This window comes from Sapajus apella, unplaced genomic scaffold (genome assembly GCF_009761245.1).
Source record: "Sapajus apella isolate SASKATOON/1434 unplaced genomic scaffold, GSC_monkey_1.0 scaffold129, whole genome shotgun sequence".
NCBI lineage: Eukaryota > Metazoa > Chordata > Mammalia > Primates > Cebidae > Sapajus > Sapajus apella.
Genome location: NW_022437069.1, coordinates 644629 through 657060, shown reverse-complemented (window position 1 = coordinate 657060; position 12432 = coordinate 644629). Strand labels below are relative to the sequence as shown.

Sequence of the window (12432 nt, the reverse complement as noted above, 5' to 3'; positions counted from 1 at the left end):
TTTTTTTTTTTTTTTTTTTTTGAGACGGAGTTTCGCTCTTGTTACCCAGGCTGGAGTGCAATGGCACGATCTCGGCTCACCGCAACCTCCGCCTCCTGGGTTCAGGCAATTCTCCTGCCTCAGCCTCCTGAGTAGCTGGGATTACAGGTACGTGCCACCATGCCCAGCTAATTTTTTGTATTTTTTTTTAGTAGAGACGGGGTTTCACCATGTTGACCAGGATGGTCTCGATCTCTTGACCTTGTGATCCACCCGCCTCGGCCTCCCAGAGTGCTGGGATTACAGACTTGAGCCACCGCGCCCGGCCTTATTGTACAGTGTTTTAAATATTATGGAGTGTAAATGTTAATCTTTCTGTTTGTAATTTCTTCTATCAACTCAAAAGTCTAGATAGTTTAATTTCTCTAAAACCTTGCCAAAAATTTCAGTTTAATATTCTGTTGGCTTATTTTTTGTTTATTTGTAGAGATGGGGTCTTGTTATGCTGAATATAAGGGGAACTGATCTCGAACTTCTGGTCTTGAATGATTCTCCTGCCTCAGCCTCCCAAAGTGGCGGAATTACAGGCCTCTAATATCACTTAAAAACCATCTGTTTGTTACCTATTAGCAATTGATGTCTACTTTGTCAAATTATATATATGTGTATAACTAGTTCTAGACTTTTTAATTATGGTGAACCATATTTCATTTTTTTGAGAAAAATATATATGACTTTGCTTATGTGAAGCTAGCTTAATTTTAAGTCTGTAACAAGTAACTTGATTTTTTTTTTAACTTTTTTGTGACTTGAAATTTGTTTGAGAATTGTTCCTTGAGGTATAAACATTTCCCAGTTATCATGTTAGAGTTGATATTGGCTTAGCAATTTTGCCTGTAATGTGGAGACTCTTCTTGGTTTACAGCGTCTCTTGTTTGTTTATTTTAGCTCTAGGAAATTGTCCATTATGCCTTTAATGATTCGTTCAAATTCATTAGTTCTGATCATTAGTTAGATCTGCATAGTCTGTTTTATGGCTCTTCTTCATTTTGTTTATATTAAATAAGCATTCGAAGTATGTGTCTTACATACATCTTTTTTGTTGCACTGACTTGATTTTCTACAGTCTTGATGTTTTTTTCCTCGGTTCTGTTAATGGTAGTTGCTTTGCCCTGTTACAGGTTTTCTTTTTCATTAAGCCCTTGTCCGTTTCCAGTCTTGTTAATAGCTTAAATGATCTGTTTTTAGTTCACGAAGAATAGTGTAGCACATAAAAGATCCTTTCAAGGTGGAAAAAAAGGAGCGGGTAGCCAAAAGAGTTGGGTTACAGAGTTTACCACTTCCCCTTATATTCAATAGGTGTTGAAGTAGATGTGACTGAAAAACCAGTGTTAACCAGGCAGCTGAGTCTATGGAATGTCCACCAGTCCAGGCTGGGTAAAAGTCTGGCTGGCCTAAGTGACCAATTAGTTTGACCTCATTTGGCATACACATCTTACAGGTCAGAGCAACTGTTTTTATATTTTTAATACCCTGAATGACAAAATAATAACAATACAGTTGAGGACCCAAGTTGGTTTGTTCTAGAATTTCATTTTCCGGCTTAGTATGGTGACCTGCCTCTGATTGCTGCACAATTCCTTCTGCTTCATAGTGTCCCTTCTGGGGATACTGGTTGGTAGTGGAACCTGTTTTGAACATTCTTAAGCCTTGTGGTATCTGATGAACTCTTGGTTGTTTCTAGCTGGTGCTAAATAAACCCCTTGACAAGAAGTATTTTTGTAAGAAAGCACTGGTAGGCCAAGTGAGAACATCCGGAAGTGATTCATATTACTGGGGTTGTTTGCTTAATTCAGGACTTGGTTGCCTAGAGACTGTATCTTTGAGCTAGCCCAGTGAAGTGCCAGTGGAACCTGGAGGGCCTGAGGCCTACCTGATCGAATCAGGGCTCTGCTGCTTCATTTTTCTTCTAGAAGTCTCCTAGTAATCTGATTGATCTCTGTGGTTTGACAGTGTGTGAATTTAAAACATCTTAAACATACAAATGTTTAAGAAAGATCTGGTTATGGTTTATTTTGAAGAGTAAGAGTTTACTTAAGTTTGAATGTTGTATTAACATTTTCTTTTTTTCTTTTTTTTGAGACGGAGTTTCGCTCTTGTTACTCAGGCTGGAGTGCAATGGCGCGATCTCTGCTCACCACAACCTCCGCCTCCTGGGTTCAAGTAATTCTCCTGCCTCAGCCTCCCGAGTAGCTGGGACCACAGGCACGCACCACCATGCCCAGCTAATTTTTTGTATTTTTAGTAGAGACGGGGTTTCACTATGTTGACCAGGATGGTCTTGATGCCTTGACCTCGTGATCCACCCGCCTCGGCCTCCCAAAGTGCTGGGGTTACAGGCGTGAGCCACCACACCTGGCCCAACATTTTTTTTTTTTTTAATTTTAATTTTTATTTTTTGAGACGGAGTTTCGCTCTTGTTACCCAGGCTGGAGTGCAATGGCGCGATCTCGGCTCACCGCAACCTCCGCCTCCTGGGTTCAGGAAATTCTCCTGCCTCAGCCTCCTGAGTAGCTGGGATTACAGGCATGCACCACCATGCCCAGCTGATGTTTTGTATTTTTAGTAGAGACAGGGTTTCACCATGTTGACCAGGATGGTCTCGATCTCTTGACCTCGTGATCCACCCGCCTCGGCCTCCCAAAGTGCTGGGATTACAGGCTTGAGCCACCGCGCCCGGCCATTTTTTTTTTAAAATAGTTGTGTGTTGGGAAGAATTAGTTATTTCAGTGAGGTACTTTATTATAGAAACCTCAGGACTTTGCCTTTAAGGCTACTAAACAAAAGCCAAAATAATCCCTCATAACAAAAAACCAGAAACCTGCAATTTTCGAGGCAGTCATGATCTAAAATATTTTCTGTCTGTCCCAAAGTCAGTGTTTCCCCCTTGCTGTCCCCTCTTTCTCATTGTCATGATCAGTACCGCTTATTGCACACTTTCTATGTGCAAGGCACTGTGCTAAGCACTTTACATGCTGTATCTATTTAGCTATTCTTGAAGCCCTTTGAGGTGCTTACATTTCACAGATAAGAAAGCAAAACTCAGAGAGGTTAACTCACTCATCTAGTAAGTGGTTGATCCAGATTTCAGGTTTGGCAAGGACTCCGAAGTCCTTTCTCTTAACTGCCATATTAGTCTGCTGCTGTTGTACTTCTCCTTCTTAAAGTAATAACAACATTAGTAACTACTGTTAATTAAGCGGAATGATGATGAAATTTACAGATGACATTGTGAGATAGGCAGTATTTTTATTTTAAAGAGGGAAAAAAATAGAGTTGATAACACTTTTCCTAAGGTCGTGTATTGGAATTCAAGCCCAGGCTTGTGACACCGAAGCTAGTGCTCTTAACTTCTGCAGATGCTGAAGTGGTAATATTTCAGTCCAACGTCCTTAGCTGGTGCCCAGAGACATTAAGTAAACTTGTGTAGTTTTCAAGTCTGTGAGGGAACTTGATCTGTTTACTGCCACTTATTTTGGACTCTTTGCACCCACCACCTGAGGGAAAGTCTCCATTGTCTTACGTATTTTTGTGTCTAAGTAGCTTGTCGGACCCTTCCTGATTGCTTCTCTTCTTCATAACCTGATTTCTGCTTTTGATTCAGCTTAGAAACGTGTTCCTTCGTAGCACTTTCTTGTTTGTTAAAAAGTTACCTCCCATAGACAGGAGTGGCAAATTGGATTGGAAATTGCCTTGGATCATTTGGCAAGAACTGTATTTTTGGGGTTGTGGGAGGAGGAAAGTCCTGTCTAAAAGCCTCTATTTCTTCTTTACTCAGAATACCTTCCTGTTGACTCACTGGAAATCATAACAAAAAGCAGAAGGAACATTGGAGAGGCAGCTGCCAGCCCAGGGCTTGGCTTCTGTTGGGGCAGCTGTTTGGGGACTGAGACACACTGGGCTCTAAGACTGTAAGAGCTCTGTAGTAGAATGAAATAGTATTACTCTGTTAGGTATTTATCCGTAAGATTAAAAAGTGTCAGACTATTGCTTGGGATCATTGGTGAGCAACATAAGAAACTAAAAATATTTTCTCGAATAGAATTAATTGGTGACCTAAAAACTGAGGTAGAATGAACTGAGATATACAAGAGGGAATGGGGCAAAATTAGAAAAATAAAAGTTGAAAAGAAGAGGGAAAAAAAAAATCTATAATTATTAAAAACAGGAAAATGATGAAATTTAAATAGAAAAAGTCTCAGATACGCAGTGGGCATTAATCAATAGATCATTTTACTATAAATAACATTTCAGATTACCTTTAAAACAGCTAAAAGTAAATGAAATTTATCTTTTACTTAAATGACTATTATAACAAAATACTTTTTGAGGGGGTGGGCCCTGTGGCTCATACCAGTAATCCCGAAACTTTCAAAGGCCGAGGTGGGAGGATAGCATCAGGCCAGGAGTTCATGACCAGCCTGGGCAACATATTGAGACTCTGTTTCTACAAAATATAAGAAATAAAAAAATTAGCCTGGTGTGGTGGAACACACCTGTAGTCCCAACTACTCAGGAGGCTGAGGTGGGAGGATCACTTGAGTCCAAGAGTTCAAGGCTGCTATGAGCTGTGATCACCACTGCACAAAAATGTAGTTCTTCCCTGAAGACATGCTATATCATTAGTTTGGGCAATGCCTTTTCATAATTGATAGTTTGAAAAGGTAGTGTTTGACAATGGCTTGACTTTTAGGGTTTTCCTTTAAAATTTTGAGAATCCCAACAGAAATGTTTTTTAGATAGATTTGGTCTTAATTTAAAAGTTTTAAATTTGGCTGGGCGCAGTGGCTCACGCCTGTAATCCTAGCACTTTGGGAGGCCGAGGTGGGTGGATCACCCGAGGTCAGGAGTTCAAGATCAGCCTGGCCATCATGGTGAAACCCCATCTTATTAAAAAAAAAAAAAAAATTTAAATTTAAAACATACTTTTCTTAGAAATAGGTAATACACAGACATGACACAATTCAGTGACTATGCAAGTATATAACACTGAAAAAAAGTCTATATCCTGAGTGTTCTTTCTCTAGCTATTCCGCTATCTTCCTCACATGGAGCTGCTATTATTACTGTGTCTCTTTCCATAGATACCCTGTGCATATAAATACGAATCACTTTGATTTGTTTAGAAGTGGTAACACACTGTACATTTTGCTTTGCATTTTTTTTTTTTTTTTGAGTCTCACTCTGTTGCCTAGGCTGGAGTGCAGTGGCACGATCTTGGCTTACTGCAACCTCCGCCTCTGGGTTCAAGCAATCCTCCTGCCTCAGCCTCCTGAGAAGCTGGGAGTACAGGCATGCACCACCATGCCTGGCTACTTTTGTATTTTTAGTAGAGATGCGGTTTCACCATGTTGGTCAGGTTTCGAACTCCTAACCTTGTGGTCTACCCACCTCAGGCTCCCAAAGTGCTGGGATCATAGGCATGAGCCACCGTGTCTGGGCTGTTTTTTTTTCTTTTTTTTTTTTGAGATGGAGTCTTGCTCTGTTGCCCAGGCTGGAGTGTAGTGGTGCGATCTTGGTTCACTACAACCTCCACCCGCTGGGTTCAACCAATTCTCCTGCCACCAAGTAGCTGAGACTACAGGTATCCGCCAACACACCCGACTAATTTTTGTATTTTTAGTAGAGATAGGGTTTCACCATGTTGGCAGGGCTGGTCTTGAACTCCTGACCTCAGGTGATCTGCCTGCCTTGGCTTCCCAAACTGTTGGGATTACAGGCATGAGCCTTCTCTGTGCCTGGCCCATTTTGCTTTGCGTCTTAAGATTCATTCCACATGAATGAATATAGAATGAAGTGCCTCTTTTTTTCCTTCACAGTTCCTTAGTTTTCAGTTTTGGATTTAACCTATCAATGGACATTTTCTCCTCAGCTTTTGCTGTTACAGAGAGTGCTGTAATTAGTAACTTTCTAAGTATGCCATTGTGCATGTATAAGTATTCTTGCAGGATAAATTTCTTTTTTTTTTTTTCCTTGCAGGATAAATTTCTAAAAGTGTAATTTCTGGGTCAAAGGGAACATGCGTATTTTGTTTTCATAAATATTGCCAATTTGCTCTCCTAAGAGGCAATAATGTATAGGTCAGAAAGCTGTTTCCCCTTTAATTTTACCATCTCAGAGTATTACAAACTTTTTTTTATATTTTCCAGTTTCATAGGCAAAAATGGTATTTCATTGTAGCTACATTTTTGGATTATCTAATTATGAGTGAAGCTGAGCATCTTTACATGTGTTTAAAAGCCATTTGTATGTTCTTTTTTTTTTTTTTTTGAGATGGAGTTTCATTCTTGCTGTCTAGGCTGAGGTACAATGGTGCAATATTGGCTTACTGCAACCTCCGCCTCCTGGGTTCCGGCGATTCTCCTGCCTCAGCCTCCCAAGTGGCTGGGATTATAGGCATGCGCCACCATGCCTGGCTAATTTTGTATTTTTAGTAGAGACGGGGTTTCTCTATGTTGGTCAGGCTGATCTCGAACTTCCAATCTCAGGTGATCTGCCTGCCTCAGCCTCCCAATTGTTTTTTTTTTTTTTTTTTGAGACGGAGTTTCGCTCTTGTTACACAGGCTGGAGTGCAATGGTGCGATCTCAGCTCGCCGCAACCTCCGCCTCCTGGGTTCAGGCAATTCTCCTGCCTCAGCCTCCTGAGTAGCTGGGACTACAGGCACGCACCACCATGCCCAGCTGATTTTTTGTAGTTTTAGTAGAGACGGGGTTTCACCATGTTGACCAGGATGGTCTCGATCTCTTGACCTCGTGATCCACCCGCCTCGGCCTCCCAAAGTGCTGGGATTACAGGCTTGAGCCACCGCGCCCGGCCAATTATTTGTTACTTTCTGTGAGCTGTTTTGGCAGAAACCTTTGCTCATTTTTCTATTGGATTATCCATCTTTTTCTTAATGATTTGTAAGAGCTCTTTATATATTGAGAAAATTGGGTGATTGTACACCATGGGTGTTATAAATACTCATTCCACTTTGTCTTTTATTTATTTATTTATTTATTTATTTGAAACAGAGTGTCATTCTGTCACCTGGGCTGGAGTACAGTGGTGCAATCTCAGCTTACCGCAGCCTCTACCTTCTGGGTTCAACCTCGTGCCTCAGCCTCCTGAGTAACTGGGATTACAGGTGCATACCACCACACTCGGCTAATTTTTGTAGTTTTTAGTAGAGACAGGGTTTTGCCATGTTGGCCAGGCTCGTCTCAAACTCCTGAACACAGGTGATCCACCACCTCAGGCTCCCAAAGTGCTGGGATTACAGGCGTGAGCCACCTTACCCGGCCATTGTCCTTTAAATTTTGACTTTGTGTAAGATATTTCAAATAATTTAACATTTTAAAATGTTAAAATTTTTTGTTATATCTTACACAAGAGACGGAGTTTCGCTCTTGTTACCCAGGCTGGAGTGCAATGGCGCGATCTCGGCTCACCGCAACCTCCGCCTCCTGGGTTCAGGCAATTCTCCTGCCTCAGCCTCCTGAGTCGCTGGGATTACAGGCACGCGCCACCATGTCCAGCTAATGTTTTGTATTTTTAGTAGAGACGGGGTTTCACCATGTTGACCAGGATGGTCTCGATCCCTTGACCTCGTGATCCACCCGCCTTGGCCTCCCAAAGTGCTGGGATTACAGGCTTTAGCCACCGCGCCCGGCAAAATGTTAAATTTTAACATTTAAACATCCTTTGGGATGAAAGGTTAGAAATCTCCACAGGAGCCGGGCGGGGTGGCTCAAGCCTGTAATCCCAGCACTTTGGGAGGCCGAGGTGGGTGGATCCCGAGGTCAAGAGATCGAGACCATCCTGGTCAACATGGTGAAACCCGTCTCTACTAAAAGTACAAAACATTAGCTGGGCATGGTGGCGCATGCCTGTAATCCCAGCTACTCAGGAGGCTGAGGCAGGAGAATTGCCTGAACCCAGGAGGCGGAGGTTGCGGTGAGCCGAGATCGCGCCATTGCACTCCAGCCTGGGTAACAAGACAAAACCTCGTTTTCATAAAAAAAAAAAAAAAAAACACATTCTCCCATGTTTTCCTCTAGTATGTTTAGGGTGTAAAGTGTTTTAAAATTTGACTCTGATTTTGGCGTGAGGAGTGACATAGAGATCCTGCTCTTCTGACTTTTGGATTGTATCTTACATTTCGAATCTTAGCAGTGTCTCTCTTAGGAAATGTGCCCTGGAGAGTGCCCTGTGCTCTAGTTTATGAACTGATATCTTCATTTTTTTTTTCTGAACAAGGCAGCTTCAACTGTTGAGCTTTTTGAAACATATGACTTAACTATCCTTTTAGGGAAGTTGGTTAGGATTTTCCAGAGTGCTTTCAAGCAAGTTATATTGTAATGTTAAACAGATTAATAGTGTGTAGTAAAGTTGGCATTGAGCAAACAGGTTTTGGATTAACAGCTTTGACATAAAGATGGTGAAGAGATGACTAGACTTGCCAAACTAACATAATTTATTCTTTGTGTAAAAACAGAGTACAAATTTGGAGTTTGAAAAACTATGTGGCCGACTTTCTAGATCAGTATTTTTTGAGGTGTATTGTGCTATAACATTAAAGAAAGGGTTTAGTGGTGAAATAAGTGTCAGAAATACTAAGTTAAACTAGGCTAAAGATTATTTAAGTGGCAGATTAATTGGAATGTTTTTTTAATTTTTAATTTTTATTTTTTTAAAGAGGGATTTCGCCATGTTGGTCAGGGTGGTCTCGAACTCCTGGCCTCAGGTGATCCACCGGCCTAGGCCTCCCAAAGTGCTGAGATTATAGGCATGAGCCACCACGCCCCACCTACTTGGAATGTTTATCATAGACCAGTAAATTCTGAATCTCCAAGGCAAAGGATAATGTATGCAATATTCCTCAAACCTACTTTACTATCAGTAATGTTCCAGCTTGTGTTGGTTTGGTTTGGTTAGGAACACTTTTTTTCTATCAGAGTTATGGTTACGGATATGAGGGACTATTTTTTTCTTTCTTTAACTTTACGGATTTGAGGGACTGTTTTCTTTCTCTAACTTAATTTTTTTTTGGACTCTAAGACTTTCTTCAGGGACTGTTTCAAAGAAGAATTTGGGAGATGTTCATGGTCAGTTCTCAGCTGTTTTGTGTTTTATGACAGTTTGTTTCCATTCTCCTTTGAGTTGTCCTGTTCTTGGCTTATAGTGCTTAAATTAAAGCCGTAATTATACTAATTGAATAGGTGTGATTGCTGAACTGTAGTCAGTGATCTTTAACGCATTGTGAAGGACGGGAGTGTGGTTTTTAAAAATGGGGGGTGCAAATGTACTAATTATTAAAAAGGAAAATAAGATAAATACCACAAATTCTGGTCTAGTAAACTAGTTTCTGGCAAAACTTTGGACTGGAAAAATTCCAGAGCACGTGGTCAGATGGATAACTTATGAACACTTAGCGAGAAAAGTGATGTCTGGAAGCCAACATGAGCTCCCTGAGAAAAGCCCTGTCACATTAACATCATTTCCTTTAGACAAGGTCACCAGATTGGTGAATCAGAGAAAAACACAGTAATGTCTAGATTTCAGCAAGGCAGTTGAAAGTATGTCTTGTGATACTCTTGCAGACAGGTTGAATAAATGTGAACTAGATTATAATGTAATTAAAATTGTTTGTAGGTTGAATAAACCACATTCAAAAAGAGCTGCTAGAGGTTGCAGTGAGCTGAGATCACACCACTGCACTCCAGTCTGGGCGACAGAGCAAGACTCTGTCTCAAAAAAAAACAAAACAAAAAAAGGAGCTGCTAGAATGGGGAGTAACTGCTTCAACAGTGTGGGATTTGTTTTTGGGTGGTGAAAGCGTTCTGGAATTAGTTAGTGATGATGGTTGCACAACATTGTGAATATTCTAAAAGCAACTGAATTGCACATTTCAAATGAGTTTAGGTTATGAATTGTAGCTCAGCAAAAAGAGTTGCTAGGTTTTTAGCGCAAATAAAGCACTTTTAGGGCATGTTATTTGTAAACATTTTTATTGGGACTTACAAGGGCATCAGTGAGGTGTCAGTCAAATTCAGATTTTACTTGTTTCTGGAGAGATAGTTAACATATTGTGAGACACATTTTGCTTTCCATATGCCCTGAATCTGATGATGAAATTTAATAATGATAAATGTGATGTCCTACATTGGAGTGAAAAAGGGTACAGGATAAGGGAGAGAAATAGCATTAGTGGGAAACAAAAGCAAAATGAAAGAAACCTGAGTTGTTCATTAACTCCTTAGTAGATGTGTGGTATACCCAGCCAAGGACAAAATGGTTCCATTGTCCTCTGGACTAATCAGAGGCTTCCTGAAATTGTATTTAGTTCTGGAGGTCATACTTTAAGATGGACCTCGTAGTCTAAAGCAAGGATGTTATATGTGTGATAAGTTATTTCACACCCACAGCAAGCCCTGCTGATAGATCAGAATCCTTTTCAACATAGAAGCTGAGGAACCCCTCCCAGTGAGTGGGTGTTGGTCCACTAGTCGAGGCTTGATTATTGCCCTGGGACTAGAGCGCGTTTGAGGGGCATGACCAGGATGATAAAGGTCTGCCAGTTACGATCCATGAAGAAGAATTGAGAAGACTGAGACTATGTTACACGGAAACAAGATTTAGAAGGGGTGTAAAATCAGGATCTCAGAAGCTCAGCCTCCCATCCAGCTTAGGGATTCAGTTAACTGTTATATTAACATTTTACCTACTTTACTAAACACTTCCTGAGAGATGGGAGAGGGGTTCATTTTTTCATTGTGGTGCCAGGGGAACAGACCAGACAATGGAAATGTGCCTAATAGGAGGCTAGTTTCTTATTTAACACAAGATATTTCCAAAAAGTACCTGAGCTGCTGTGGGAAAACCCACGTTGCAGATTTTCAAGCTTGTGTAACAGTTTAATGGAAGATTGTTATGTTCTAACCTAAGTATTTTCACAAGTTATTTTAAAACAATTTTTATTTTCATTCCCTGTGTTACTAAAAACTATTTTTATTTTGGACGACTTGATACTATTCCATTGCTCATTTTTTCTGTGGTGGCTATGAAGTTGGGCAAAATATTTCCAATAAAATAATTCCTTTAAAGCAAGTAAAACACATTTTTAGCTCCTCCACTTTTCAGAACACCCCGGGAGAACTAAAGAAGACGCAGAAGTGTAACACGGTGCTGCCTTTCGGAGGTTACAGATGAATTAGACAGACAGGGCATAAACGTTTGAAAAGTTACCCAACGTCAGAGAACGAGAGGTCTCAGTGTCATGAGGCAATATGTAATTGCTGAGGAAATGATGCAGACAGTTAATGTGAGAGAGTTTAGAGGAGGGAAAGATTATTTTATGGCTGGGTTTTGCAAGATAAGCTGACATTGTATGGTCACACTTTTCCATTTCAAGGGAAAACGTAACACGGCGTATACTTGTCTCGTTCTCTGTGCTCCTTTCGAGTTGGAGCCCTTTCCCCTTCCTGGCACCCAGTGGCCCCTCTCACCACAGTGCTTTTCACCAAGTAGGTGCTCAGGATATTGTTAAGTCGAATGAGTACAGAGTTGTGTGGGATGTGGGGGTTGTGGTAGGAAAAAGAATCTCAGCATCGCAGTGCTAGGGTGGTAAGAGCTTGGGGTAATTTTCTTTTTTTTTTTTTCTTTTATTATTTAGTTATAATTGAGACCAGGACTAATACAGTCCTTAAGCAAGAGAGAAGGAACAGTGTGTCTTTCACTAGAGTGTTTCTAGTTTATTCAAAGATAAGTTAGAAAAGGATCCCACCCTTATGTACATAAATATTAGATGGTAAAGAGATTTTTTTTTTTTTTTTTTTTTTTTTTTTTTTTTTTTTTTTTTTTTTGAGACGGAGTTTCGCTCTTGTTACCCAGGCTGGAGTGCAATGGCACGATCTCGGCTCACCGCAACCTCCGCCTCCTGGGTTCAGGCAATTCTCCTGCCCAAGCCTCCTGAGTAGCTGGGATTACAGGCACGCGCCACCATGCCCAGCTAATGTTTTTGTATTTTTAGTAGAGACGGGGTTTCACCATGTTGACCAGGATGGTCTCGATCTCTTGACCTCGTGATCCACCCACCTCAGCCTCCCAAAGTGCTGGGGTTATAGGCGTGAGCCACTGCGCCCGGCCTATGTTCTTTTTTTCTTTCTTTTCTTTTTTTTTTTTTGTTTTGGAGACAGGGTCTCACTCTATCACCCAGGCTGGAATGTAGTGGGGCAGTCTGCAGCCTCAACCCCTCCTGGCTCAGATGATCCTCCTTGGCTCAGCCTCCACAGTACTGGGATTACAGGTGTGAACCACCTCGTCTGGCAGTAATATGTTCTTAATGCGTATCATAGTTAACCTCCCCTTATTATTTTCTTTTTTTTTTTTTTTTTTTTTGGGGGGGGGCGGGG

General features: G+C 41.0%; 1 protein-coding gene and 1 long non-coding RNA gene across 5 annotated transcripts in view; both read left to right on the top strand.

Moving 5' to 3' along the window:
• The window catches only part of LOC116539477, a 1951-nt gene extending 534 nt beyond the window's left edge, over nt 1-1417 (top strand). The window contains exon 2 of the long non-coding RNA XR_004264068.1: nt 319-1417. This is a non-coding gene — a long non-coding RNA (uncharacterized LOC116539477). The remainder of the gene's footprint in view (nt 1-318) is intronic.
• Nucleotides 1-12432, top strand: part of IQGAP1 (IQ motif containing GTPase activating protein 1) — a 109997-nt gene that overhangs the window by 12161 nt on the left and 85404 nt on the right. The window lies entirely within an intron of this gene.